Here is a 6,000-nt window from a genome sequence, read left to right as displayed (position 1 = left end):
ACTAACTCTTAAACATACAGCTATCTGAGCAGCTAACTGATCGCTGCAGCATGTACATAGCCCATCTGTAAATAGCCCACCTGTCACGCCCTGACCATAGTTTGCTTGTGTATGTTTCTATGTTTTGTTTGGTCAGGGTGTGATGTGGGTGGGCATTCTATGTTGTATGTCAGGTTGTTTTTTCTATGTGTTTGGCCTAGTATGGTTCTCAATCAGAGGCAGTGGTCAGTCGTTGTCTCTGATTGGGAGCCATATTAGTAGGCCTGTTTTCCTTTGTGTTTTGTGGGTGGTTGTTTCCTGTGTAATATGTTCACCATACGGACTGTTTTGGGTTTTCAGTATTTGCACTTTGTTATTTTGTATTGTTTAGTGTTCAGTTTTATAATAATTAAAATGGACACTTACCACGCTGCACATTGGTCCGACATTTCATACTCCTCTTCAGACGAGGACGAAACCCGTTACAGAACCACCCACCAAAAAAGGACCAAGCAGCGTGGTATCGGCAGCAGCGAGTTCTGGACTCCTGGACATGGGAGGAGATTTTGGACGGTAAAGACCCGGTCACAGGCTGGGGAATATCGCCGCCCCAAGGCAGAGCTGGAGGCAGCGAAAGCTGAGCGGCGGCGATATGAGGAGGCAGCACGGCAGCGCGACAGATACGAGAGGCAGCCCCCCCAAAAAAAATTGGGGGGGTACACGGGGAGTGTGGCAGAGTCAGGTTGGAGACCTAGCCCACTCCTCGTGCTTATTATAAGCAGCGCGTTACTGGTCAGGCACCGTTTATGCGTTAAGCGCACGGTGTCGCCATACGCGTCCATAAGCCCGGTGCGCTATAGGACGCCCCCCGAAAGTGTCATGCGAGTGTGGACATCCAGCCAGGGCGTTATTGTGCCTGCTCAGCGTGTCTGGTCTCCGGTACGCTGTTTCGGTCCAGGTATCCTGCGCCGGCTCTGCTTGCTGTGTCTCCGGGGCGCTGGGAGGTGCAGTGCGTCCTATGCCTGCGCTCCACTCGTGCCGCGAAGTGGTATTGAGCCTAAGGGAGGTGCGTGTAGTATGCACCAGATCTCCAGTGCTCACCCACAGCCCGGTTCAACCTGTGCCTGCACTCTGGAGGGTCCGGGCTAGATAGTCATCCAGCCTGGGGGATGTGTGCCAAGGCTGCGCACCAGAGCTCCAGTGCTCCCCACAGCCTGGTCCTTCCGGTGCCTCCTCCAAGCACCAGGCCTCCTGTAGGTCTCCCCAGCCTGGTGGGTCCTGTGGCAGCCCCACGCACCAGGCTGTCTCTCCGTCTCCTTCCTCCGTGCTCCCGTCTTCCTGAGCCGCCTGAGCCGCCTGAGCCGCCCGTCTGTCCTGAGCCGCCTGAGCCGCCCGTCTGTCCTGACCGCCTGAGCGCCCGTCTGTCCTGAGCCGCCTGAGCCGCCCGTCTTGTCCTGAGCCGCCCCTGAGCCGCCCGTCTGTCCGGAGCCGCCTGAGCCGCCCGTCTGTCCGGAGCCGCCTGAGCCGCCCGTCTTGCCGGAGCCGCCTGAGCCGCCCGTCTGTCCGAGCCGCCTGAGCCCCCGCTTCCGGAACCGCCTGAGCCGCCCGTCTGTCCGGAGCCGCCGAGCCGCCCGTCTGTCCGGAGCGCCTGAGCCCGCCCGTCTGTCCGGAGCCGCCTGAGCCGCCCGTCTGTCCGGAGCCGCCTGAGCCGCCCGTCTGTCCGGAGCGCCTGAGCCGCCCGTCGTCCGAGCCGCCTGAGCCCCGTCTGTCCGGACCGCCTGAGCCGCCCGTCTGTCCGGAGCCGCCGAGCCGCTCTGTCCAGCCGCCTGAGCCGCCCGTCTGTCCGGAGCCGCCTGAGCCAGCCCGTCTGTCCGAGCCGCCTGAGCCGCCGTCTGTCCGGAGCCGCCTGAGCCGCCCGTCTGTCCGGAGCCGCTGAGCCGCCCGTCGTCCGAGCCGCCTAGCCGCCCGTCTGTCCGGACCGCCTGAGCCGCCCGTCTGTCCGGAGCCGCCTGAGCCGCCCGTCTGTCCGGAGCCGCCTGAGCCGCCCGTCTGTCCGGAGCCGCCTGAGCCGCCGCTGTCCGAAGCCGCCTGAGCGCCCGTCTGTCCGGAGCCGCCTGAGCCGCCCGTACTGGCCGGAGCCGCCTGAGCCGCCCGTCTGTCCGGAGCCGCCTGAGCCGCCCGTCTTCCGGAGCCGCCTGAGCCGGCCCGTCTGTCAGGAGCCGCCTGAGCCGCCCTCAGTCAGAGCCGCCTGAGCGCCTTCAGTCAGGAGCCGCCTGAGCCGCCCTTCAGTCAGGAGCCGCCTGACCGCCCTTCAGTCAGGAGCCGCCTGAGCCGCCCTCAGTCAGGAGCCGCCTGAGCCGCCCTTAGTCAGGAGCCGCCTGAGCCGCCCTTCAGTCCGGAGGCGCCTGAGCCGCCCTTCAGTCAGGAGCCGCCTGAGCCGCCCTTCAGTCCGAGCTGCCCTTCAGTCCTGGAGCTGCCCTTCAGTCCGGAGCTGCCCTCAGTCCGGAGCTGCCCCTCAGTCCGCGACTGCCCCTCAGTCCAGTGGTCCCTTTATTAAGGTCCCCAGTCCTAGGTCGCCGGCGAGGGTCGCCGCTCCAAAGACGCCACTTAAGTGGGCTAAGACTATGGTGGAGTGGGTCCACGTCCCGCCCAGAGTCGCCACCGCGCGGACAGATGCCCACCCAGACCCTCCCCTATAGGTTTAGGTTTTGCGGCCGGAGTCGCAAAACCTGTGGGGGGGGGGTACTGTCACGCCCTGACCATAGTTTGCTTTGTATGTTTCTATGTTTTGTTTGGTCAGGGTGTGATGTGGGTGGGCATTCTATGTTGTATTGTACTGTTTTGGGTTTTTCAGTATTTTGCACTTTGTTATTTTGTATTGTTTAGTGTTCAGTTTTATAATAATTAAAATGGACACTTACCACGCTGCACATTGGTCCGACATTTCATACTCCTCTTCAGACGAGGACGAAACCCGTTACACCACCCAATATACCTACCTCATCCCCATATTGTTTTTATTTACTTTTCTGCTCTTTTGCACACCAGTATTTCTACTTTCACATCATCATCTGCTCATCTATCACTCCAGTGTTAGTTTGCTAAATTGTAGTTACTTCGCTACTATGGCCTATTTACTGCCTTACCTCATCATGCCATTTGCACACACTGTACAGTATATAGACTTTCTTTTTTTTCTATAGTGTTATTGACTGTATGCTTGTTTATTCCATGTGTAACTGTGTTTGTGTCACACTGCTTTGCTTTATCTTGGCCAGGTCACAGTTGTAAATGAGAACTTGTTCTCAAATAGCCTACCTGGTTAAATAAAGGTTAAATAGATAAAATAAATAAATACGTGTTTGTTTGGTCTTCCTCCCGGTGCCTTTATACAGGATGCTGTAATTTGGGAAATGAAAACCACTATTATCCGGGCGGCTCATATTTTACATTAGTTATCTTGTCACGCACTGACCTTAGAGAGCCTTTTAATTTCTCTATTTGGTTAGGTCAGGGTGTGATTTGGGTGGGCATTCTAGTTTTTCTATTTCTTTGTTGGCCGTGTATGGTTCCCAATCAGAGGCAGCTGTCTATGTTGTCTCTGATTGGGGATCATACTTAGGCAGCCTTTTGCCACCTTTAGTTTGTGGGATCTTGTTTGTGTGTAGTTGCGTTCTGCACTGCATGTAGCGTCACGTTCGGTTGTAATTTATTGTTTTGTTTCGTGTTCATCAAATAAAATGATGTACGCTTACCACGCTGCACCTTGGTCTGATTCTTCCATCAACGAACGTCTTGGGTTTGTTTTAAGTCCAAGCCTTCAGCTACCCTCAACCCCTCCCATCTATCTCTGAAGACCATTCAGTTTCTAGCTGTCATATATTTTTCTACTGTGCTGTAATGTTTTATAACTCCTTTCTATTATCATAGTTTCTACAGATTGTAAATTAAAGATGAACACCTTTGCTAATAGTTTTATTATAGTATTGACCGATTGACTATGACTTTTCAAATCACCGAACAATTTTTTCCATATGGCTACATTTGTCATCCCGGGACAGTCTCGTATTTCAGCCCCTTTTCAGGTGTACAACATTTTCTTTCTACAAAATAATAATTTTGTCAGCAAGACGCATCAATTAATTCAGGCAACTTGGTGTTTTGTAAATGTCTCTTTCCATTCATCAAATGGCGAGAGTGCACAGTGCAATATTTGGATGCTGGAATTCTTTTAGAGCGGACAAACATGCACAGGTAGCCTACTTTTTTAATTGATTTGTTTGACAATAAGATGAAAACATAATCACTGGTTGTGTTCATGCCAAATTAAAAGGTAATAAAACCTTTTTTAACGTTATCACGTTTTTACAATTAGGCCCATTAAAAAATGCACGAAAATAAAGACCCCCGAAAGACACGGTATAATTCACGACTCTGGCACAATGTTTGTGTATTAATTAAATGTCACATTTGGTATGATGCCATTTTTCACTGTTGGTTAGTGGGCAATGACATTCCTTTTTTCTTTTGGACTGTTAATCCCTTTGTAAATGAATTCTCTGTTGATCAGAATTATGAGTGCTGCATGTGCTGGCCTAATCTTAACTTTTTTGTCAATTCTAGTATTTTCTTTTATGATAGACATATACAGTTGAAGTCAGAAGTTTACATACACTTATGTTGGAGTCACTAAAACTCGTTTTTTAACCACTCCACCAATTTCTTGTTAACAAACTATAGTTTTCGGAAGTCGGTTAGGACATCTACTTTGTGCATGACACAAGTAATTTTTCCAACAATTGTTAACAGACAGATTTTTTAATTATAATTCACTGTGTCACAATTCCAGTGGGTCAGAAGTTTACATACACTAAGTTGACTGTGATTTTAAATAGCTTGGAAAATTCCAGAAAATTATGTAATGGCTTTAGAAGCTTCTGATGGGCTAATTGACATCATTTGAGTCAATTGGAGGTGTACCTGTGAATGTATTTCAAGGCCTACCTTCAAACTCAGTGCCTCTTTGCTTGACATCATGGGAAAATCAAAAGAAATCAGCCAAGACCTCAGAAAAACAACTGTAGACCTCCACAAGTCTGGTTCATCCTTGGGAGCAATTTCCAAACGCCTGAAGGTACCACGTTCATCTGTACAAACAATAGCACGCAAGTATAAACACCATGGGACCACGCAGCCATCATACCGCTCAGGAAGGAGACGCGTTCTGTCTCCTAGAGATGAACGTACTGTGGTGCGAAAAGTGCAAATAAATCCCAGAACAACAGCAAAGGACATTGTGAAGATGCTGGAGGAAACAGATACAAAAGTATCTATATCCACAGTAAAACGAGTCCTATATTGACATAACCAGAAAGGCCGCTCAGCAAGGAAGAAGCCACTGCTCCAAAACCGCCATAAAAAAGCCAGACTACGATTTGCAACTGCACATGGGGCCAAAGATCATACTTTTTGGAGAAATGTCCTCTGGTCTGATGAAACAAAAATAGAACTGTTTGGCCATAATGACCGTCGTTATGTTTGGAGGAAAAAGGGGGGATGCTTGCAAGCTGAAGAACACCATCCCAACCGTTAAGCACTTTGGTGGCAGCATCATGTTGTGGGGTGCTTTGCTGCAGAAGAGACTGGTGCACTTCCCAAAATAGATGGCATCATGAGGGAGGAAAATTATGTGGATATATTGAAGCAACATCTCAAGACATCAGTCAGGAAGTTAAAGCTTGGCCGCAAATGGGTCTTGCAAATGAACAATGACCCTAAGTATACAGCCAAAGTTGTGGCAAAATGGCTAAATAACAACAAAGTCAAGGTATTGGAGAGGCCATCACAAAGCCCTGACCTTAATCCTATAGAAAATTTGTGGGGAAAACTGAAAAAGAGTGTGTGAGCAAGGAGGCCTACAAAACTGACTCAGTTACACCAGCTTTGTCAGGAGGAATGTGCCAAAATTCACCCAACTTATTGTGGGAAGCTTGTGGAAGGCTACCCGAAACGTTTGACCCA

The sequence above is a fragment of the Salvelinus sp. IW2-2015 genome, linkage group LG9, assembly GCF_002910315.2.
Source record: "Salvelinus sp. IW2-2015 linkage group LG9, ASM291031v2, whole genome shotgun sequence".
Taxonomy (NCBI): domain Eukaryota; kingdom Metazoa; phylum Chordata; class Actinopteri; order Salmoniformes; family Salmonidae; genus Salvelinus; species Salvelinus sp. IW2-2015.
The sequence above is the reverse complement of the archived record's forward strand: the minus strand, read 5'-3'. Positions refer to the sequence as shown.